A 24,824-nucleotide genomic window follows, 5' to 3' on the forward strand; every position below is an offset into this window, starting at 1 on the left:
GAATAAGCAGGAGCAGACCCATCTCTGCCGGGTTCTCTCGACAAGGAGATTTGGTCCCTTCACCTACCAGTCTTTACCTGGCTGACGCTGGCTGAGCGCTTACTCTTCCAGAAACAGAGGGGGCCCAGGGAGAATGGCCTACCCCTCCTGCAGGAATGCAAAAAACAATCGGCTATTAATTTCTAGTAGGATGAGCAGGAACATTTTCAGCCAGGAAATCTAAAGCTCCCTGGCCCCCGTTTAACTTCCAGGACTGCAGATGGCTCTGAGTTCCTCTTCGAGATCGTTTTAGCCACTGGTCTTGGGAGGGTATTTCACTTTTAAATGAGGTGCCTGCCTGTTCCCATTGGGCAGCACCCCGTAGCGGTTAAGCCTAAGGACTAGGGATCCAGACTGCCTGGGTTTGACTCCCAGCTCTGCCACTTGCTGTGTGACTTTGGGCAAGTTACTAAACTCTCTGTGCCTCAGTTTTCTCATCTATGAAATGGAAATAATAATAGTACCAGCCTCATACTGTTTTGCGGTATTATAAGAATTAAATGAGTTGATACTGGTGATGTGCTTAGAACTATGTAAACATTTTTCAGGGTTAAATTAATCAAATAAATATATTTAATTATCCAGCTGTGGGTGGTACTTGCCTCTGTCTTTTCCTTCTCTTGGGATGTCTATCATTGGACTGAGGGACTAGATGAAGCAAAGAGGCTAAAAGCAGGGATTTGAGGGTCAAACTGCCTCAGTTCAAATCCTGACTCCACCACTTAGTTAGAGATTGTCATCTAAATCTCTCTGCTCCTCAGTTTCCGCATCTGTAAAATGGGTTTATAATTGTACTTTCTTCTTAGGATGTCATGGGGAATGAGCTGTGTCATGTTCTCAGTGTAGTAAGTGGTACATAGTAAGTGCTCAATAAATTTTAGCTGTTATTACCAGGCACTCCAAAAAAAAGTGCAATTTTGATTGCATAAGCTACAGTAATGCCAAAGCTAATGTACAGAGCACACATGGCCAGAGCCTCACACCAGCTCCTCAATGCTGGTTGTGCGCTAGTTAACAAAAAGCTTGACAGTTGGTGAGATGTGGGAGAGCTCAGCTATTTGGCATTTAAATCCTGGCTCTCCTGCTTGCTAGAGGTGTGATGTTGGGCAAGTTAGCATCTCCAAACCTCAATTTGTTTCCTTCCTCCCACCCTTCCTTCCTTTAATAAATATTTATTGAGTGTCTACTCAGTGGAGGCACAGTGCTAGGTTCTGGGTATTCCCCAAATGGACAGGCCCGTGAGGCATCACAGGCAGGCTGTACAATTAAACAGGTCACCCACTGTCTGCTGGGGGCCTAGCCTGGGCCTGGTACCTGGTGTGCTCTCAGTAAATATGGCTGCTTGCGCTAATTTACGATCAAATGCCCTTGATCACATCTCCATCGGGTCTCAACAGCCTTTCTCATGAAGGAGGTGGCTGGTTCTTATTCTTTTCTCCAGCCCGGATGAGATGCATAGGCAGGTCAGAGGGAATGATTGTGAAGGTTACTCATTTGGTTTCTGCCGTGGAAAGTGAAGGAGGGAGACATTTTCCCTGTAAATTTGGATAGTATCCGTAGATTAGTCATTCAAGAAATTAAAAAACTGAAAGCAAAGTCGGCTGAGTAGATTCTGTTACGAACTCCCGTTGATCTTATTTAGTCCTGGGACCTCTTCAAAGCAAATTTGACTGACGTGCAATTCTCCTGTCTAGGACAGCATTTTCCCAATGGTGTTCTGTGGAAAACTATATCCCTAAACTGTTAATAGTAGTCCATGAAAAGAAATTACATAACTGAATGTTTCTTTCCTGCAGACCGCCCCCAAGTTCTTAACATACAGATGCATGTTATGATATTGTGTGCATGATATTTCCAAAAATTATTTGAGTGAAGAACCTTTTTCCAGTAACACTAGCAACAGCTTGTGGTTTACTCTTCCTCAGAGGAGAGCTTGAGAAATGCCCTAAGTTAGACTTCATTGATGAAAGCCAGGCTGAAACACCCAAACTCTGGTAACATGAGTACCATACTTAGGAGAAGTGGAACAGACGTTGAGTGATATCAGATCAGAACTGCCCCACTTAATGCCAGAGAATGAACAGAGAGTTCTCTCTGAGCCACGGCCGTCCATGTGCTGGCTTGGCTCACCTTGACCCAGCTGCTAGGGACAGTTGTCCAAAGGGACAGGGCATCCTGGCTCTGCCCACTTTCTCCTACTGCAGAGTTCTCCTCCTTTCCCACGTCCAGCAGAAAACCTCCCTACAGTTGGTGGTTTGGATGAGAATATTTATCTTCCCCAAACAGCTCTGTAACTTCCTCTCCCTAAATTGGGAGGTCGAGATGACTCAGGGTAGGGAAGAACTTACAGTGGGAAAGAAAACCTTGTAATTTGTGGTTATTTCTACTTCTGACAAGCTGGGTGACCCTGGGAAAGGACTAAAGCGTTCATTTTAGCCTCAATTCTTCATCTGTAAAATGGGGGTAATAGTAGCACCCATGTCATAGTGTTTGTCTGAGGTGTGAGATACTGCTTGCAAAGCACCTGACACAGTGCCAGTACATCGTATGTCTGCAATTAATATTAATGTCAGTTGTAACTGTTGTTATTGTAGATTCCACATTTGTGTGTGTGAGTGTGGGGGGGGGGGGAAGGAAGGAAGGAAGGAAGGAAGGGAAGAAGAAGAGAGGGAGGAGGGAAGAGGGAGGCATAGGATGCAATATTTAGGGTATAATGGGAATTCCATCGTGCAGAGGAAGATTTAGATTAAAATGGAAAGTGAATAAATTTCCTACTAATGCAGGAAAAAGAGAAAATTTATCAATGTGATTCTAGGCAGAGTCCTAGAAACCAAAATTACTGGTTACATATTAATTAGTATGTTAGTTTATACATCAGGCTCTGGAGAATTTAGTTAGCATGAGTCAATCCCCAGAAGCTTACTTTGCATGGGATACACCTTGTGGCTGCATCGTGGTACCCAGGACACTGAATTTGTGGTTAGAGACTTGAGATATGGGCATGGACTCTGAGGAAAGGGGGATAGATTGCCTTGAGGGATTTTTTTCATCAGACCTCTTGACTACAGCCTAGATGAACTCTCCTGGCCAGAACCCTTTCACTGGCCAAAACCATCTCTCTCCCCCTGTCTTTTTCTTTCTCCTCTTCCACACTCTTCCCTTTCTTATCCTCCCCTCTTCCTTTCCCTTCCCCTACCCCAACAGGAATGAATAAGCATAAACACACTCCTACTTATTCCATTTGTCTTTGTATATAACCAATGAAGACTACTATCTTATGTCCTTATGTTATATTTATGCGATTCTGCTCCTTATTTTTATTTTATCTATTTTTGAAGTGAGGAGCATGTGAATATCACGTTTTAGGATTACCATTTTATTTCCATATTCTTGGACCACTTGTCGAAGTCTCCTTTATACTCAACAGTATTTTTTAATACAAGAGTACATTTGTATTGCAGTAATACAATAAACATTAGAGAATAAAGAGAGGCTGAAACATATGTGAATCAAACTGGGAATCAAGCTCAATACTAGGCTTTATCATAAAGGAATTGGGGTTATTTATCTAGGGAAACAAACTTTATAGACAATAAACACACAAGATCTCCTGTTTTGAATATGATCCCTCGTTACTTTTCTATTGCTACTAAAAAACTGTACTGCAGTGTGCCAAGCACTATGCCAAATATTTCACATAACGCTCATAAACTTCATTTAGACTTTATAAAAATCCCTGAAAACCAGATTGTGTCTGCAACTGAGACTCTCATGGATTAAGGAACTGCCCTGAAATAATGCTACTAGGTCTAAATCAAGGTTTAGGCTTCTTCCCCACAAGGAAGCATTTCTTGATGGTAAGATTTGGGTTATATCAATACTAGAAGAGATGACTGTTCTGGTCAAGATACCTGTGTCGCAAAGGACAGCCTTACCCGTACCCCACTCTTAAATAAAAGAGGCCTCTCGAAGACATAAGGCCATGCCAGGCTTTGTGGGAGCTGGGGCCTGGAAGAGTTCTCTCTCTCTCTGTCCTTCTCCCTCTCTCTGCCCCTCCCCCTCTATCTGTGCATGTGTGTGTGTGTGTTTGTGCACACGCACACACATGTGTGACTTTTCTGTTGGGAGATCCTCACTCTCTGAGAATTCATTCATTCATTCCTTCAACAAGTATTTGAGTTCCTATGTGACATGGAGATCATGGATGATGTTGACAAGTAGTTTCAGCAGAATGGAGAAGATGAAAGACTGATTGGAGAGGGTCAAAGAAAGAAAAAGAGAATAAATATTAGGGACAATGAATATGGAAAAATCTTTCAAGCTGTCTTGTTCTACATAAACTGGAAGGGTGGGAGCGGAGTAACACCCCGCTAGGAGATGTGGGGGGATGGGATCAGTTGCACAATGGAGGGTTTAGCCTCAGATTCGGCACTGGCAGTCCATCTCCAGCAATAGGAGGGAGGCGGAATATGGCTACAGAGTCTAGCAGGTGCATAGGTACAGAAGTGGTGGTATGTGTGTCAGTCAGCTCAGGCTGCTGTAATAAATACCATAGACTGGGGGGCTTAAACAACAGACATCCATCTTCTCACAGTTGTAGAGACTGGGAAGTTCAAGATCAAGGTACCAGCAGGTTTGATTCTTGGTGAGGGCTCTCTTCAGAGCTTGCAGATATTGCTTTCTTACTGTATGTTCACATGGATTTTCTTTTTTGAGAGAGAGAGAGAGAGACAGAGAAATACAGAGAAACAGAAAGAGATATCGCTTTTGTGTCTCTTTCTCTTTATAAAGGTATTCGTTATTTCATGAGGGCCCCAACGTCATGACCTCATTTAACCTTAATTAACTCCCAAAGGCCCCACCTCCAAATACCATCACATTGGAAACTAGAGGTTCAACATATGAATTTGGGGGGACACAATCATTCAGTCCAAAGCATTATTGAAATTGCTATTAGATGTTCTTATATTATCATGCAAAGAAGGAATGAAGGTTCTCAGATGAGAGTGAGGATGAGGAAGAAAACTTTGGAATGTGGGAGACAGTAGAAGCGTGAAAAGACTAGAGACATTTGGTGCGGGTGCAGAGTGGCAGTAGGGGCCCAGGAAGGTGGTGGGTGTGAACACACGGTTGCCTGTATTTCTCCAGCTATGTTTATACTGATGTAGGCACTGAGTAGAGGAGAATTGGATTGAACAACCTTGGCTTAGCAAAGCCATGCAATGAGAAAGGGGCAAGGGAGTCTAGGGAGTATGTGAAGAAGTTAATATAATAATGGAATCTAATCTGAATGAGGAGGGAAGTGAGGACCTGAGGGGTTGAGAGCCATGAAAAGGTAGTATATCCCAGGGAGTTGAAGAATTATGGGAGTCAGGGAACTAGAGGGAGAGAAGTGGAAAGTTAGAGAGTGGGAGAGAGTGGCAAGCAATAGGAAATGACAAGGTCAAGGCTGACCAAGAGAGTGAGTGGCTGCGGTAGAGTGAAGGACAAGGTCATTGGAGCAGGGGTCAAGGAACTGAGCATTGAGGATATTGGAAGGATTCTATCTATGGATATTGAAATCACCAAGATAATTCTTCAATGGACATTGAATGGACATTGAAAGCACCAAGAGCAATACCTAAGAGAGTGACCTTGAACTGGGAGTTAAAGCTTCAAGGAAAGAGAAGGATAACCCAAGAGACTGCAATGACCACAACAAGGAGGGAAAGTGGGTAGAATAATCTGATGGTTTGATGGGATTTTCAGGGAGGGACTATGGTCTGGAAGTGGCATAAGGAACAAGGAAAACAACTACTCTCCCTCAAAATTCAGTGATACAAGGAGTGCGGGAGAAAAAACACCGCCATTTGAGAGGACTTTGGAGGACGGAAGGCCCTCAGGGGAGAACCAGTGTTCATCTACAATAGTGATTCTCAAAGTGTAGTTCAGGAACCCCAGGGAGTCCCCAAGACCCTGTCAGAGATCCATAAGTCAAAAACTATTTTCATAGTAACACTAAGATATTATTTGCCTTTTTGCTCTCATTCTCTCACAAGTCTACAGTGGAATTTTCCAGAGGCTACGTGATGTGTGATAACACAACAGATTGAATGCAGAAGTGGATAGAAGAATCCAGCTGTCTTCCATTAAGCTGGAAGTTAAAGAGATCTGCAGAAATGTAAAACAATGTCATTCTTCCTGTGACTTAAAAAGATACATATATGTAAAGTTATTTTTCATAAAATACGTGATGGTTTTACTATAGTTATTTTAAATTAATAAGTTAATTTAAATGTTGTGTTTCAAATCCAGTAAGTATTGATAGATATAACACACACAAACAAAAGTTTTCTGGGTGGTCCTGAATACTCTTTTGAGTGCCCTGAGACCAAAATGCTTGAGAACTACAAGGTTATGGCATAAAGGCTAATGAAATGTTCAGAGAAGTTGAACATAAAGGGGATTTTGCTGATGATGGACTGCGGGTTCCAGAGCACACAACAGAAGCTTTTGGGGAATGGGGAAGGGCTGGGAGACAGGTCAGAAATGGGAATGGAAAGACCAAATGTGGTGATGACAGTCTGGAGGATTAATGGTGATCTTGAGCCCTGGCTTCTCATGTTGAAGGCATAGAGCGGTGTGAGCATTTCCAGGAAGCCAGGGGCCAATGGAGCCAGCTCCTGCTGTGCGAGGTATGAAGCTGACGTATATGGTATCTGGGCACCTTAGTTTGAATTTTTAGAGGGCAGTCTCATAGGCACTGCTCATCTGCCTACTCCCAGGACCAGTCACCTGTCACAACTCACAGGATGATCTGCTGCCCGATCCTGCAGAATCTGAGTGTGATGGTTCTTAGAGAAGGGCGTATGGTCTGGGCAGGCATTCTCAAATGCCTGCTACAATGATGGAGGAAAATAAAAAAATATTTTTGGAACAACTTTGATTATTTGGAATTTTTCCAATTCAGTTCTGCCTGAAGGTGCAGAGATGGATTGGGTGTGTGCAGATTTTACACTGTGACATGAAAACTGGGGTATATGGTTTACCATGAATGTATTCCATTGCCTCTGGATGCAAAAGACCTTCTGAGAGGTGCATCGGGCAATACAATGACAGCATCTTTGGAGGTGCCAGTGGTGAGTGGGTTGATGTATGTAGTCAGATTCTTAAATCTGCAAAGAAAATTTGGGCCTGGGTCTGCACCAATGGTTGGTTGGTAGAGGATCTAGCCCAAACAATCTTAAGGTTAAGTCTGCCATATTGCACAACTTCTAAAAGATACCATTCGCACTGTGGTCTAAGTGACTGATGTTTTTTGCAGCTGTGAAATGCAGAAGCTCTGATGTGAGAACCTTCCCTGTGCACGTCAGTATCTTACTTCCACATGGTTTCCTCTAACATCTTTTCGTCATAGTCTCAACATGTCAATTTATTGCATTTAAAACGTGTTTAAATGGTGCCACGTTTGGAGAATGTGTTCAACAAGAGCATTTATTTCCCTATCCCCTCCCACCAAAATGTGTGTAGGGATATAAATCAATTTCCCTCTCTACTGGATAATTCTCGTCAGCCTTTAAAACATGCCTTGCTATCTATCACCCATTTAAAAATAAACCATCAATCAAACCAGCAGACTATCTTTTGACCGTTCACCCTCCAGGTACAGCCCCATTTCTCTGCTCCCCTTCATAGCAAAACTCTTTGAAAAAGTTGTTAGTATTCCCTGTCTCCATTTCTTCAATTCTCTTTCTCTTCTCAGCCCACTCTGATGGAATTTCCTTCCATACCGCTCCCCTGAAAGGACCCTTATCAAGGTCACCAATGACCTACATTTTGCCAAAGAAATGTTATTCTCTGTTTTCATTTTACTCGACCTTTTGACAGCACTGGACATACTTGATCAATCCTTCCTTCTTGGAATATCTTCTCGAAGCTTCTATATCACACTCCCTTGGATTTCCCTGTCTCATTAGCAACTCATTTCTTTCTATTCTGCTGGTTCCTCCTCTTTCACTAGACTCCTCTATTCTTCCCGGCTTCTCTTCTCCATTCGTACTGTCCAAGGCATCATACCTAGTTCCTTGGTTTTCTGTACCATCTATGTACACTGAAAGGTCTCCTATTTCTCTCTCCAGCCCTCAATGCCATCTCATATATTCCAATGTCTCTTTAACATCTCTGCTTGGCTCTCACTTCAGGCATTTCAAACATAACATGGCTAAAGCAGAACTACTAATTCTCCTTCTAACTTCACTCTCCATCCTGTCCTTGCCATCTCAGTAAATGGTACCACTATCCACCCCATTGTTCAAACAAAGAAATGGAAGTACCACCCATGATGGTTGTCTTTACGTCACACATCCAATCTATCAGAAAGTCTCATCATCTTTAATTCTAATAATTCTATAATGTTTTACAAACATTATTGCTTCAAACTAATTCAAGCATCATCATCTCTCCTTTGGTCTACTGTGGCCACCTCCTTTAAGGCACTGCCAGCCCTCACTTTTGCCCTTTTCCTAGTTTATGAACCACATATCAGCCAGAGGGATCTTTCTAATACAGAAATCAGATCACATTACTTCCTACCTAAAACCCTCCAATAACTTCCCACTGTGACCCAACTCTTACCATGACTTACCAGGTCCCATATGATCTGACCCTGATCTATTTCTTGGACCTGTTTGCTAGGCTTCAACCATACTGCCCTTCTTTTTATCCCTCTAACTTGATAGGCTTCTTCTTGACTCAAGGCCTCTACACTGACCTTTCCTTCTGTTTGGAACATTCTTCTGTTCCTATGGCTGCCTCTTGTCATCATTTAAATCTCAACTCCAAAGCTACCTTCTCTGAGAGACCATCCATGATAACCAAAGATAAAGCATTTCTCTTCTTCCCTCCAATCACTCTAATACCCCATTTTATCCTCATCATAGCACAGATCAGTACCTGAAATTATGTGAAATTACCTTTATGTGTTCGTTTCCACGTTTATTGTTTGTTTTCTGCCTCTTGATGGCAGGGACTTTGTCTTTTTTGCTCACTGTGGCATCCCCAGTACCTGACACCAATAAGTGATGGTTCAATATTTGTCGACCAACTGACTGACTTGGAATTGTGGGAAGGAATAATTGATATCTGGATTATCTGGGGAAAATTCACGTAGGATTGCTAAAGTTCTTCTCACTTTTAAGATTTGCTCGTTCAAGTTATTTTCAAAACACATTCAGACTGAATTAAATACCAATCCCTTTAGAATGGAGGGGCACTTCCCAATACTAAAAGATAAAATTGATAGAAAAAACCCCAACATACCAGAAACAGCCCATTGCTATCAAACAAAGAATGAAACGAACAAAAACAATTTTTTTTTTGTATCATCCAAAATTCTTCCCGAAAACAAACTTCAAGGTTCTCAGTTTTTCTTACTGTGGAAGTTAAAAAGAGGGCAGAAGGAGAGCAAGAGTTTTCATTTGTGTGTTAAGTCCTCCTGCTATACCAAAGGTCACTGATTTTATAGCCCAGTGTTAGATCAGATGCTGAGCTTATTTTTCAAATGGTCCTGTTTTTATGGATGGTGCAATGCTGTGGACATATATTGAGGGCTTATGCAAGTTCTGTATCTAGATTGGCATTTATCATGAGTAACTACATTAACTTATTTTATGACCTGAGCTCCAAGGTCCTGAAAAACTATGTGTTCGAAACTGCGTATGCCTGGGCAACCTACCTGTGCTCCTCACAAGCTCTGTACCAGCCATTAGCAAAGGATCTTGGATTTTCTGGGCCTCCAGTTTTCTATTTATAAAAAGGAGAAAACTTATGGAATGATCTGATGATTTTTTTCTTCATTGGAATACTTTTATGATACGATATGAGACCTTGAGGTGTCATGGAAGGAGGTCTGAACTGGAGATCAGAGCTTAAACACCTAAATTCAGCAGATATTTATTTCATACCTATTATATACCAGACCCTTAAGCTACTACATGCTATGCTTCTGCAAATTGAAGTAATTTTAATTATTATTTAGAGAGGAAAGCAGTTAATCAGACCAAGAGGGAGTATAGTATAGAACAAGAGTCCTGAATTGGCATTAAGGGTCCCTGCTCTGTCCTTCCTTGTTTGTGTATAATTTTAGACACGTCATCTAACCCTTCCTAAACTTGGTCTGATTAGGCTTTGGGGGGTAGAAATGAGTAATGGATTGGGAGGGGTAGGCATTGTCATGGGAACAAAGGAAAAGTAGGAACAACAGACCTCTGGAAGCGCAAGAACTGGATGGCGGCTTTGATCCCAAGGCAGCCCTAGTGAGGGCCTCTGCTGCCCCCTGTGCCCACTTGCCTCCCTACCTACCCCATAGCTTCCTTCACCTCAGTAGTATTCAAATTCTGAAATTCCATGCAAAGTTTGTTTATAAAGGGGTTCTCTTGCTGGGAGAAAAATGGTTTGAACCAATGCCATCCTCTTCCATAATTTCTGCTGACTCAGACCTCTGCCCCCCTCCCCCACCCCCGCCCCTTCAACTATATGCCAGCATCCCTTTTCTAGCTGCATCTGGGTGGCAGGGAAGTGGGTGAAGCAGGCTGGGAACAAGAGAAGTAGAGAGTAGGGAGTGGCTGGGCTTGTGGCAAACTGGACAGTGCATGCCCTGTTTAACAGGAAAGAAGCACCGTCGCACCAGCTAATTGTGGCTGTGTGGGCCTGCACCATGGACAATGCCAGGTCATCCAGAGTTTTCAAGGCAAGCTGAAAATCCACATTTTTGCATGAAGTTTGCTGCTTTTTACATGTTGGCAAGTAATTTAGAAAATGTTGACACCATGGGGTTCAAACAGTATACATCTAATATATATCTAGTTAGTCTACAGACAGTTTTTAGAAACCAGAGTTCAGATAAAGTCATGACCTTTCAGCTTTTGTTCTGGATACTAGGTACATGTGTGTGTGTGTGTTTTCACATTCCTGAAATGGAATCTGATTGGCCCAATGTACCTTTTCAGGCCAGAGTTTCTCAGAGGAGTTTATCACAGAGTTTGGCTGCATTTGGGTCAGTGCCCACCGGGGCTGCCTAAGGCCTAGCCTTTCAGCAGGAACCTTGATTGGGCCAACTTCCATTTCAGAGGCTGTAGCCATGGTAAGCTGTGTACCTGATATGTCTAATAAAGAACTAGAATTTCCTCCTCCATAAATGAATATTTAAGTAGCATGATCTGTATTGGTTTCTTCTAACAAAATTCTATTTCTTAATAAGAAAAAGCAATGTTCCACTGATATTTAGTTAGAATTTTGGTAAAAATGTGGGTGGTGACAAGTATAATATATTGGTATTAATGGTCCTTAGAGCAAAGCTCTGATTTGCACCAAAATGTTGGCTCCTTCTTATTTTAAGAAAATTCTGTTCACAAAATTAGCAACCCTTAGGGTTAGAAGAGAGTTTAACCTCTTTAAACCTCCCTTCCAATCCCTGAATATTCTTTTATGGCATCCCCACCAAGCTGGCATCGCCTATATTGTGAATACTTCTCTTTACAGGGAGTGTAAAGGGAGCCACGTTTATCCTCGGATAGCCTGGTGATTAAGTTTTTTCTTATTGCACAGAGCCCAACCCACCACACGCAGTCAGCATAGCATAAATTTGCTAAATGAAATCTATTCACGTATTCTTTCATATGATGTTTACTGGGGAGATACTATATGCCAGGAACTCTCCTAGGATCTTGAGTAATATCAGAGCAAATCCATGTTCTTGTAGAGCTGATGTTCTAGTGCAGAAGCAAGAGGTGGTGGGAGAGACAATAAATGTTTTTAAAAAGTAAATCACATAAAATGTTACAAGGTGATAGATACCATGGAAAAAAGAAAGAGTAGAGTTGAATGAAGGGGATTGGGAGGGAGGAGTGAGCTACAATTTTAAATAGACTGAATAGGGTAGGCCTCATTGAACAAAGATTCCCTTTCCACTTCCCAGACCTGCAGGATAATAATAGTAATAATAATAGCTTAGTATCTGTTGAATCCCAGCAGAGATTCTAAGCACTTTCTCTGTATGAAATTCATTAAATCCTCATAACAACCCTGAGCTAGCTACTACTTTTATCCCCATTTTCATAGGAGCACACTAAGGGGTAGCGGTTAAGTAAGTTGGCTAATATCATGCAACTAAGTAAGAGATGGTGGTCGACTAACCTTGACCTTCTGGCTCCAGGCTTTGGCTCTCAAACGCTCAACACAGCTGCTTTTCAATGCATCTCCCAAGTCTCCTCGTTGACCACTGCCCTCTCTATTGTTTCTTTCCCAGGCACGTGCTTTGTCCAGTGCCTTTCATTGTCTGTGATTGCTGGGATGAGGCTTAAAGTCTCTTCATCGTCCTGGGGTTTGTTGAGAATACTTTAGCTTTATCTGATATCACTGGACAAGGCGGGGGCAACCAGAGCTTCACGAAACCCTCCTTGGGCACACTCTGACCAGCCACCCTTACATCGGTTTTGTAAGGTCACAGTGATCAAAATAAACATGAATTTTTTTTTCTCAGTTTTGACATAAAAAGACATCTTTTTTCAACAAATGTCACTGTGGTTTCAAAGCCTAAGTGTGATGTGTGAACGGGGCAGCATTTGTAAAGTATTTCCTGCTCAGCCATAGGGTGAAATTATGCAAGCCAGTGAGTCCTGAAAACAGCTGCATCAAATTCTTAACACCTGCAAAAAAAAAATTTTGAAAATAACTTTTCATTGTTTTTAATTTGGGGATTGGTTGGTTTTCTGCTGTTTCAAACTCTGAAGGACCCTCCAATTCACTAAACCTTCAGTTGGAAAGAGAAGTGGGGAATTTTAAGAGAGTTTTGCAAATCTAAGGGAGAGACTTCACTGGAATTATATTTTCATTGATGCACTTGAAACAACTTCTCCTGGAATCAGCCTCAGGACTGCTCCTTAAAGCCACGACAAAAGCCCCAGAATCTAGTCCTCTAGTGCGCCCTAGAGTCACTCCCTTGGCTTCTTGGTAGAGTTTCTCTTCGTAGGGGTGGAGGTAGGTGGGGGGGTCTCGTCTTGTGCGAGGGGAAAGCAGAGCCAAGCTCCCATGACCTGTTGCATCCTCCCCAGCTTTTCAAGTTAAAGCGTTGGATTTCCTGAAATTGTTGAACTGGATCTAAGCGCAGGCGCCCCCTTTCCCCTGCCCCCCTCCTTAGCAAGGTGAGAGTTGCTGCTGCGGAGGGGCAGTGGGAGGGGGTGAGGTGGGGCTGGGATGGGGGCTGTTGGAGAGAAACTGAAGCGATGAGCACAGGACAGGAAAAGTGGGAGGAGGAGGAAGAGGAGGGGGGGAGGAGGAGGTCGTAAGATGAGAGAGGAGGGAAACGTGTCACCAGCTCGGCTCCGGGAGCTCCGCTGCCGCCGCGTTTGTGGACTCGCGCCGGAGAGGACTTGAGTCTGGACCGGACCCCGCGGAGGGCAGAGCCGGGAGAGGAGGTAGAGAAGGCGGCTGAGCGGAGCCCGGCGGCGAGAGCCATCCAGGTCGCTCACTGCTCTCGGGTGAGAAAACTTTCTCGGGAAGACCGGAAACTTTTCCCTGGGCGCGCGGAGTCTGGGGCGGAGGCGAGCTGCGGGTGTGCGTGACTCGAGGTGACTCAGGAGGGGCTGGAGTCTTAGGCTCAGCAGTGGCACGGGATTGAGAACAAAATCTCCGGGCACACCGGGCACAATCCGGCGGGGCACGGGGAGGGGCCTTGGGGAAAGCGTTACATTTGGGGGCAACCGGGTGGGGGCCCCCGCGTGGTTAAGGATTCTCCGATCGGACGCTGCAGGCGGGTATAGAGGAAGGGGCTCGCGACCACCATGGGGGGCGCGGGGGGGGCGGGAAGCGCGCCCAGCGTCCGCACCTTAGGGTGGGCGAGGGACCGCTGTGGGGTGGAACGCGGGACGCCGCCGATCCTGGGACCCAGGCTGTGCCAGGAGATCGAAAAAGAAAGTTTGCTTGTCGGTCTTTCTCGTTCTCCTCTTTGGCCTGAGGGGCAAATCTAAAGAGCTGCCCCTACTCGGGCGCGGGCGATTCGGCGCCCCGAAACACCCCATCTTTTCCTGCCATTCCCCCTTTTTCCGGAGAGAGGCGTGGGAGGGGAGGCCAGAGAAGTGAGCCGCTTTGTCCCGAGCGCCGCTGGACGTGCGCGCTCTGCCGACTGGGGCGGGCCCGGGCGCAGCTTGCGGAGACCCGGCGGGGCGGGCGGCTCTGCTCGCCGGCGGCATCCCCTTTCTGCTTCACCTTTCCCGCCAGACCTCCTTTTGGAGACGCTTTCCCCTGTGCGCCTACTGTGCGCGCGCAGAGCTCCTTGCGCGCACAGGGGGCGCCGTGGAGCCTCCGCCCCTGCAGCCGGCACCCTCTTGTCCCCAGTCTTCCGCCCCTTTTCCGAGGGACGGCCGTCCGAGGGCAGACCAGGTTGTGTTACTTGCAAACCGTGCTTCAGGAATCGGCTGTGGGGTGCCTCTGTGGTTGGCAACAGGGTTTTCCCCTTGTTCTACCCACCTACCTTTGGTCACATGCCACCGCCTCTTCCCCCGCGGTGCCGGGAGCCCGCGTTTTGTTTGTCAGCAGTAAGGCGGTGAGTATTTATAGACGCACTACAGTCTGCGGAGTGCAAGGTTTCAATTACTGCGATGCGCCCCACAAGACGGAAGGCTCACGCGAGGCGGCTCAGCGGCAGGTCTGCTCCGGAGACCCGCTTGGAAATAGTTCTGGGCCGGAGTCTCCGGGCCTCCCTGCTGGGGCAGAGTTCTGGACCTGTTGCCCAGACGATACGTGCAAATCCAAATGACCCATTGCAAAGGACCAAAGCAGTCAAGGACGCCAACTCCAGATTGTCTCCATCCCCTGCCCCTCCCCCATCAAAGGCTGCTCGCTGATCAAGCCTCAGAGACTGCCCTTTTTACTTCCCTTTAGTGACCACCGTGGGTGCAGTCATGACATTTCACTGGCCTACATGCTGCAATATTTCACGGTGCTGTGCTCTGGTAAATTGCTCTCTGGCTGGAAGGCGCTGTTACTGACAGCATGAAGCAGCAAGCGGGTCAGGAGGAGAGGTGGAACTTGCAGAAACTAATTCAGCCACATTTTAAATTTAGCCCCTGGTGAGGTTCCTAGTACGACTGAGGAAAGTGCAGCCCTCCTCTCTGTGGAACCTGGCTGGCCGGTCTTCTCTGGTTGCATTCAGCCCAAGAATCTGACCAAGGGTGCTGTTCAGAGTGTTTTTGTAGAATGTAGCAGATAAGGGAAACAATGCTTGGTCAGTCCACAAAGTTGTCTTTGGTTTTTTCAGCTCCAACCATTGTCCTTTCAGTATTTTACTGAAGCTTCTAACAGCCAGAACCATTAGTAGTGTAAAAAAAAAGGCATTAGAAATAGACTTGTTTGACTGGGTTCTTTCTCAAGGGCTTAGTTTAGACAAAATTATTTCTCAATGAGGAGACCTCGTTTCTTTCAGATCCAGAGGGTCATGGATGTGTATTTATTTCAATGGGTGAAATTTCAATAATGGTCTGTGTTTGAACATTACAAAAATGTTCCCTTTATTTAAAAAAAGGGGAGGGGGCAAGCACCTCTTGTGGTCTTAATAATGTCTTAAACTCTGCACTAACAGACTCTGATAATATTATGTAATCTGCACCAAAACAATGGTGAAATAGGTACTATCATATCCCCATTACATAGGTAAGCCCACTGAGGCTTAGAGAACTTCAGTTATTTGTCCAAAGCGACACACACAGGGGTGGAGCTGAGAATGGGTTCCAGATCTGTTACTCCAGCCTTGTAGTGCCAGCCTGTTCTGGAGATGTCTTTCCTTTCAGGGCCTCAGTTGTTAATTAGATCATCTTATAGTTGATTAACTTGGTGGCTTTTTTCTTTAAATGTCACATAATATCACAGAGTGGCTCAAAAACTGAAAAAAAATAATCCCAGTCTTGTCTTTAGAAAACTATCACACTGCTATCTGAAAATTTCATGCTGGAAATCCAGAGCTAATGTCATAATCTTCAATTCATTCATCGACAATGTATGTGCAACACTTAAACCATTCATCTGTAGAAAACTGAAATCAGTAAGGGCTTTGTGGATTTTTTTTTTTAATATATTTATTTATTTTTGGCTGTGTTGGGTCTTCGTTTCTGTGCAAGGGCTTTCTCTAGTTGCGGCGAGCGGGGACCACTCTTCATCGTGGTGCGCGGGCCTCTCACTATCGCGGCCTCTCTTGTTGTGGAGCACAGGCTCCGGACGCGCAGGCTCAGTAGTTGTGGCTCACGGGCCCAGTTGCTCTGCGGCATGTGGGATCTTCCCAGACCAGGGCTCGAACCCGTGTCCCCTGCATTGGCAGGCGGATTCTCAACCACTGCGCCACCAGGGAAGCCCTGTGGATTTCTTAATGATTTCTCTGTCTTAGGGAATTTGTAGGTGTGCATGTATATAATCCGCTGTGGTCATTCCTTTTGTATTGCCCTTGTACAAGGTAAAATATACTGAAATCTTTCTTGAATTGTAGCCTTTTTCACGTTCACCTTTTTTTGCAGAGCTAGACCAATACAGAATTGATTTGAGAAATAGAGTGTGAGGCCCTATGAAAGATCCCTACTGTGTTTAGCATTCATCATTGAAAGTTTATTCCCTAGAGTTGCCTCTGTATGTGCAAAATGTAAATGCTTGCTAAAAGCAATGCTTATAGAAAGTATCATTTGTGAACAAGTCAGTGGGAATTAGTATTTCAGTTGCTGAAAGTTGGGAATAAAATATTTTGTGGGCTTCGTATGGGGTATGAGGTTAGTAATTTTGGAACAGAGACGGTGGTACCCTGTTAAGCAGAAGGTACTGTTTTACAAGGGAAGATTCCCCTTTGGAGCTAAGAAGGAGGTTGGGAGCATAGATGATGCAAGGCAATAATGGGGCATCAGAGGTGAACTTGAGTTATTTACGCTTTTGTCAGGGGCTGGAGATCCAAGGCAAGGTTTACCTTGAAACTTGTACAGTTAAATGAGCCAACTTATTTACTGGGCAGTAACTGTGAGCCAGGTCCAGCCATGGTAATGTTATCTGAACCTCACAACAACTGTGCAGGTAGCTATTCTTTTCTCTATTTTAAGATGTGAAAATGAAGGCTCTGAGAGGTTAATTACTTTCCTGATGTCACACAGCTATTAACTAAAGCCCCTTGTTCTTTCTAGTTCATTTTGATATCTACCCTTGAAGGCCTTCCATGAAGAACCCAGGGTCCCAAGTACTCAAGAAGGTCCTACTTGTTCACATGGAAGTTTCTGGAAGTTTCTGGATCAGAGCAGTGTGGTAGCACTAAAATGAGGGCACAGGAGTTGGGTGAACAATGGAGGAACTGAAGGGACAGTCTGGATAATTCTGACAGTAGTTATCCCATGGAAGAAGGAGAGAGGCCCAGAAGGTATTGTGAATTTAAGAATTACTGGCATTGGTCTGGCTGGGGATGGCTGTCACATTGCTGGGCAAGACCTGGCAATTAGCCTGCCCGACAAGGTGCTGAGAGGGGAAAATGGGGGAGGAAGTACTACCACCTCCCTTGGCATGGCTTCTGTTGTGAAGAGGACTTGTTGGAAACCCCAGGTTATAGTTGATGTAAATTAGGGAGTCCGTGAGACCTGTTTCCATTTTAATTGGACTTGGCTCTTTGAGGTAACAATCGCCCAATCTCTCTCTTTATTCTTTTCTTATGTTTTGCCAGTTTATGGCCTTTGTAGATCAATCCTTGGATTTCATTTAGAGGCGAGAGAGAGAGAAAGAGGAAGAAAAAAAAAAAAGCAAAGGTTAGTGATTATCTAAATTGGATTAAGCTCTGTCTAGTAGCCGTTTAAAGAAATACTGCTGGCTCTCTAATTACCATCAACTAGGAATTTAAACGGTCTATTAAATTTAAGCTGACTTTTTTTCTTTCTCTTTTTTTTTTTGGCCCTCTGATAGTTGCAGCTTTAACATATTCTGGAAGTTTGGGGGCTTTTTATATATTCTTCAAATGTGTGGAGGACATTCTCTGCCTCCTCCCTTTAAAAAATATTACATTTCTGTAAGAGGATAATAAATGATATTATTATATACTGGCTTGGTTAAAAAGCAGAAGCTCATAGCCAGGTTCAGCCGGCTCTGGCTGGCTGGAGAGCGAGTCAGTTAACCGAGTTCTTTGTCAGAAATGTAGAGACACCTATGTTAGGCTTTCAGGGTGGAGTATGGCTCGCTTATTTTTCTCTGTAGTAAAAAGTTAGGCTTAGAATGAAAATCAGCCACCTTTACTCTGTGTGGAAGCTCTGAGTCAAAAATATGAGTGTTCTTTATCAAAGTGGGTGGTGCGTGTGCTTTGGGGCTGGGACTAAGGTGAGGTGAGCGAGGCATCAAGAGCATGGCCCTGAGAGAGATGCCTCACTCGCCCCCCGCCCCCCTTCCCAGCCTTGCTGTGCTTACGGTGAACTGTGCCCAGAAGGGTTCTGGAGAGCAGTGGAACGCACCAAAAGATCTCTCTCCCTCTTGACCATGGCCTATGGAAAAGCCAGGTCAACATCTACCCCTGCCACTGCCCAAACAGCCTCTCATAATTATTTGTACAATTTATTTTGCATATAATCATATGTTACAAAAAGCATGTATTTCCCTCTAAGCTTTCATTCTCTTTCCCTCACCTCAATTTTAGGGTGTAAATATGAGATTTCTCTCAGGCACTCATCAGTGTTCTGCTTTCACTTTAGATGATCGCCAAACACCAGCAACACCTCCAGTTTCTTGCTTCTCTCATTTCTTACAGAACTTCCTTCAACTTTGCTGGTTCTTTTGGACACAGGACGAGTTCTGTGTTTTGTTGAAGGCATCTGTGACAGCGGTTAGGTTTCTAGCAAATACTAGGATTAAGGGGACACTTAGGGGCTCCCTTGGCCATTCAGGAACTAAAGTATATGTCCATTTAAGCTGAGCCTGGGAGAATACGTGAAGGAATTTGTTTTCCTCTTCTTCCCAAGGACTGGGGGCAAAAATCCAGCAAGGGCTCTGATGTGTGTCTGTATTATTCTGAACTAAGCTGCCTCAAACCCTGTTACAACCTGCTCGTGACCTCAACTGCATAAATCCTCCGTGTAAACCCTTTTACGCTTGCTGTTGAACTCTAAATACTCCTCTGGAACGGGTTCAGCATCATTCCCCAGATGTCTTTGGGGGAGACCACGTCAGCTGCTACTGTCATTCTGGAGAACTCCACTACAGCTTGCTGGCCGCTGGGGTCCACCACCGTGCAGCTGTATGGCCACTTTCATTGTAAAATATCTGGAGGCAAAAGTAGTGGGTGAACATGGTAATCCTTTGCAGTGTTCTGAGATAATCAAAAAAAAAAAAAAAACTTGACCAACAGGATAATCGATTCCTTTCAGGCTTCAGAAAAGCCCCCAAGACACCCCCAAAGGTTAGAATCAACTTTGCAGAGGGGAGAGTTGTTCAAAGAGGGCACGCATTGGTCCTAACTGGCATCTTGGAGACAACACAGGTCAGGGATTTGAGATCTGGAGTCTGATCCCGACTCTGCTGTGGGCAAGCTGTCTGACCCTGGGCCAGTTGCTCAGTGTTCCTGTCTACAAAATAAAGAGATTGGTCTTCCGCGAAGGTTCCTTCCTATTCTAAAATTCTGTGATGGCCAAGGATGTGTGGTCTAGAGCAGTTCTTCTCCAAGTGCATACGAATCACCCAGGGATCTTGTTAAGCCACAGAACCTGATTCAGTGGGTCTGGGTTGGGGCCTGAATGACTAACAAGCTCCCGGGTGATGCTGATTCTGCTGATTCTCAGGTTGCTGGTTAAGTAGCCAGGCACTAGAGTCTGGACCAGGGTCTCTCAACCTTGGCCCTATTGATACTTGGGACTGGACAATTCTTTGTTGTGGGAAGCTGTCCTGTGCATTGGAGGAAGTTTAACAGCATCCCTGACCTCTACCTGCTAGATGCCTGTAGTACCCTTCACACCTCCCCAGTATGGCAGCCAAAAAATACCTCCAGACATTGCTGAATGTCTCCTGCAGGAGGAGAGGGGGCAAAATCACCCCTGGTTGAGAACATTGGTTCTCCCTGCAACAGTGTTATCAATCCTGGTTGTACATCAGAATCACCTGGAAGATGTCTAGAAAATACAATAGTCTGGAGTTCTTCTCTTAAATTCTGGAAAAGTACTAGTCCCAGACTTGAGTCCTGGTGCTATTATCCTTCCATAGCTGTGGGCCAGCTCCTCTGGCCTCCGAACCAGAAAATCTTCACTTCTAAAATAGAGGTCATAATGATGCCTACTTCCGAGGGTTGTTGGGAAGATCAACTGAGATGACATGAAAATGAGCTTTAGAAACTACAGTCATCCCTCAGTATCTGCAGGGCACTGGTTCCAGGACCTCTCCCCCCTTCCCTATACCAAAATCCAAGGATGCTCAAGTTCTTTACATTCGGCCCTCTGTACCCGAGGGCTCAGAACCCACAGATATGTAAGGCTGACTGTATAAAGTGCTGTGCAGACGTCAGTGGTGAGTGTTATACCACAGGCCCCTGGAGTTTTATTTTGTTTGTTCAATTACTTTATTTATTTTTCCCAGGACTGGATTCATCTTCCCACAGGTCTGCCTAAGTGACCTCCACACTTTTCCCTCATTATTCCTCCGGCGCTGGCAGTTAGGAGCTGTGCGTCTTTTTCTGCAGTCAAAAACTGGCAGCCCGGGAGCCAAACTTTGGCATCAGAAATGTCTCGTTTGGTTTGAGTCGTGTTTTGAAAAAAAAATGATTATTTTTTCCAGTATTTAAAAATTGGGAGATTTGACATATAAACACAGGTTTCCAGCTTTTCTTTAAAAAAACAAAAAGAAGACTGAATGTTCTCTTTAGTTTGGTATGGTCCCCACCTGGCCTTCTAAGCGTGGTTGTGTTTTCTGCCTTGGCCTCTGTAGGCACTGAGTTTGCCATCTCAGCTTTAGGCCTTCCTGTGTTTTTCTTTCATCGTGACCAAATTACTATTCCTTTTTTCTCTTTTCTTTATTACTGGTAGGACAACGTCTGGCTCATCTTTGCATCCTGGGTAGTGGGTGCTCACTAGCTATTTATTAAAATGCGATATTTTGTCCCATCCTTTTCTGTCACAGATGAAAAATAAAAGGATACTCGTTGAGCTTTACCTATGAAAGCTTGCTTTTCCTTCCCCAAATTTCCTTTCCAGTGTCCAGCGCCCATATTCTTTAGAGAAACAGACAAGAAAATGGAGAGCATGTATTTTCGGTTGACCTTTCATTAACTTTACTTTGTAACTGGAGAAGGTGATTTAACCTTTCTGCGTCAATCTTGTCTCAACTGTCCATCTTCAGTTACAGCCCTCGGTGTCGACTTGCATTTATAACATTACTTCTGAGTATTTCCTGCGAGCCCCTGAGCCCCCTGGGGGCAGATACTTTATTCTTCTTTGCCCCGTATGGCTTCCTCTACTTAGATCCTGGCACACAGCGGACCTTCTAACATGTGGTGGTTGCATGAACTTGAATCGAACTCATGACCTCCCTGAAATGATCAGATCCCAAGAGCCCCTTCAGGCTTCTGACTCTCTCTATCCAGTGCTGTTTACACTTGGCCCCATGACATAGGAAGAAGTGCCCTTCCCCTTCATCTCCTTTTCTTACGAAAAAGCACTCCATCCTGTTTCTGCAATGGGAGAGTGAAGCTAATTTTTAATAAATCGCACATGTTAATCTAGAGCACATTTCCCCACACTGAAAACTCTTGTTGGCTGCCAGACAGTAGCTTTTGACCGCTCTGTCACCCCCCAGGGATTTATGTATGTTCCATGTCAGCAATGTAATTGCTGACATCACGGTCGGTCTCGGCTACTGCTGGTGTCTAGCCTTTTGTTTTATCATCTGGGAGGCACTGCAGAATTGCTCTGGATGGCATTTATAGGCCACACCCAAACAATCTGCACTCCAAGAAACTCCCTCCTCAAAGTGGGGCTTATAGAGGAGTAGATAAGATGTGTGGTTGTTCCCCACAGTTTTGCTTGACTTGTATCACAGGAGGGGATTTTTCTGGTGATTATACTGTGGTTTGCAGGCCTGGGTGGTGATGATGATGGGATGAAATAATTACTTCTAGATGGATCTGAAGTGTCAGTGCTCTGAGTCCTGTGGACATTTAGCCAACACTTTGAAACAGAGAGAAACATGCGCTTGCATCCTGTTTGTGCCGATATTTACTCTTGCACAAATTCAGACTCCCAGACTCTTCTGTCTGCGCTTGGTTTCCAGCGGAGTGCTGAGAAAGTTGCCTCATTCTTCCTGTTGAGCCTTTTCCATAGTCCAAACTTGACCTTTAACATTTTCTTGTTTGTGGGAGTGTCTGTCTCTCGGCTGTCTTTTGTCTCCTCCAAGTTGCGAAGTTTGGTCCTTAATCCCAACAAGCGTGCTGTGCTCTGCCGCAGTCACCTTCCTCTGCTGTGTTTGTAGGATCCACTGGCCAGCATGCAGACCTAGGACTCTGTGCCCGTGTGACCCAGGTCCAATAATGCTTAGGCGGACCCCAGTTCAGGCAGAAGGAAGGGCATTTTTCTGGTCCCCCAGAAATGGGAGGGCTGCTCTTTCTGCTGGCTCGGAAGTCCACATTTCATCCCGTTATTCAAAATTATTTACTGGGCACCTTTTATGTGCCCAGCACTGTGCTCATAGCGGGATACAGCAGTGAACGAGACAAGCAAGGTCTTACAGGTCTTTAAGGAACTTACGTGTTCTCAGGGCCGGTCAGACAGTGAACAAGTAAACACAATGACTTCAGCTCGCTTGAAGGTACCATGAAGAAACGAAGCTTCCTTCCTGTAAGGGACAGAGCATACAGGCTGCCTGAACCTGGTAAGAAGCTGTTGGTGATGGTTGAGAAGGGAAGCCATGGGTGGTGACTGTGTGGCAGACAGGAATGTTGTTAAAACAGAGGGTTGGGAGTTCAGGCCCTGGAATCAGGTAGGATTTGACTTTTGGTCCCACTTAGTAGTCTTCTGACCTTGGGCAAGTTAATTCCCAGGCTTCAGTTTCTTCCTCTGCAAAACGGGAATAACAAAACCTACTTCCTGGGGGTTGGTTTAGGGTGGAAATGAACTAAGGCGATAGACGCCCGTAGAGGCTCGGCACCATCCCACCGTCACGACCAGCCTCTGAGGATGGTTAGTATATTCTTAGGAGCAACAACAATAGTAAAATCGGCGTGGTAGGCAATTGATTTGCAAAATGGTCCCACTGCTCTTAAAAACCCACTTCTGACTTGGTTTCCATCCCATGGGCGGAGGTTGGGGAGTTCAAATCTGGTTTCCTAGGTTGGCTTAGAGGGTTCTGTTTGGTGTGTGTTTCTTTTAGTGAAATCCCAGGTGCTGCTGGCTCTCCCTGGTGAAGAGTATACCTGGGTGTGTATGTGATATCGGGGTGGCGGGTTGCTTTTGGCTCTACCGAGGAATCGATGATGGGGTAAGAGTGAGATAAGAGAGACAACTGGTTGGTAAAGAGGCTGGTCAACTAGATGATGTGGCAGGTGGGAGCGGATACATCGGCTGAGGGCTGGTTCTGCGTACGCACCGTGTCAGGGTCTGATCCCCCTCCAAGTCTGTCAGAGGCACCCAGTTTCGTGTGGCTTACAGGGTAGACACTGAATGCATGGCTGGTGATGCTGAGAGGTTATCATGGCCATCAGCAAAGCCAAACTCTTAATTAGCTGAGAAGTCAATAGATCTAGGGAAGGGAAGTGACTTACCCAAGGCCACAGTGGCTGGGTAGTGCTGGCTTACGTTACACCCCCATTAGGCTCTGGGTAAAAGGTGTGAGAAGGTTTGGTGGTCATAGCTACGATGGGAGAAAATAAAGGTCACCAACCTATATGTGAGGCCCCCAAAGTGTTAGTCAGCCTGGTGAATTAGTTGCCAATACTTAACATATCAAGTGATTTCAACATTTTAAAAACTCTGGATTCGGGGCTTCTCTTAGAAAATTCAGATCTGGGACTGCTGGGCTTTTATACTGAGATGGCAAAAACCAGATTGGATTGAGCAATGGCTGGCTTCTTTAGCCTGGGTTGGTCCTGCCCACTCTCTGGGATGTTCCAGACTCAGCCCTTTGGGCTTGTTTGTGATGCATGATGCAAAGACGGAAAGAAATTGGTTCTTCCTTTCGTCTTCGTTTCTTACCAGGGTTTATTTTCTGGCCCATGTATCCCTAACAAGGCAGCTCCTTTTATAGAGTAAGTGTGCTGAATAAATAAATTTGCGTTGAATGAATGAGTGAATGGATAGTTATGGATAGAGGGCTGCGCTTGGGATCAGGAGCCAAGTTTGAATCCTGACTTCCCCCTGATAGCTGAGTGACTTTGAACAAATCATATAACCTCTATTGATTTTTACTTTTGGAGGAGGGAGGGAAGTACGAGGCGGTCACTGTTGTTTTTACTTATTTATTTGAATAAGTAATACATCTTCATGTTTCAAAATTCAAAAGGTACAAAAGGGTTTATAGAGAAAAGTGTTCCCCTCTGTATCCCTACCACCCAGCTCCTTTCCTGGGGAAAACCTGTGTTACCAGTTCCTGGTTTGTCCTTTCAGACATACTTTATGCTCATGCAGTGAAATATGCAAATACTCTTTTTCATCTTTTTTTATGTAGATGGGAGCCTAATATACAAATGATTCTATGCTTAACTTTTCAACACGCTTCACTCAGAGTGTCCCCTGGAGAGCATCCCGGGCTCTCCCCTTCTTTCTTAGATTCCAGAGTAT

At 44.9% G+C, this 24,824-nt stretch overlaps 1 protein-coding gene across 7 annotated transcripts in view; it reads left to right on the plus strand.

Annotated features, from left to right (window-relative positions):
• Nucleotides 1–24,824, plus strand: part of PRR5L (proline rich 5 like) — a 128,188-nt gene that overhangs the window by 40,955 nt on the left and 62,409 nt on the right. For 2 of the 7 annotated variants that reach the window (XM_059931403.1, XM_059931407.1), the window contains exon 1: nucleotides 13,373–13,553. The exons of 1 other annotated variant lie outside the window; for it this stretch is intronic. The gene's annotated coding sequence lies outside the window, so the exon portion shown is untranslated. Of the gene's footprint in view, nucleotides 1–13,102; nucleotides 13,218–13,372; nucleotides 13,554–13,624; nucleotides 13,644–22,834; nucleotides 22,921–24,824 lie in introns of those variants that run through there. 4 more of the 7 variants (XM_059931408.1, XM_059931404.1, XM_059931406.1 and 1 more) reach the window with 4 other exon arrangements.

The sequence above is a fragment of the Balaenoptera ricei genome, chromosome 8 (genome assembly GCF_028023285.1).
Source record: "Balaenoptera ricei isolate mBalRic1 chromosome 8, mBalRic1.hap2, whole genome shotgun sequence".
Lineage (NCBI taxonomy): Eukaryota > Metazoa > Chordata > Mammalia > Artiodactyla > Balaenopteridae > Balaenoptera > Balaenoptera ricei.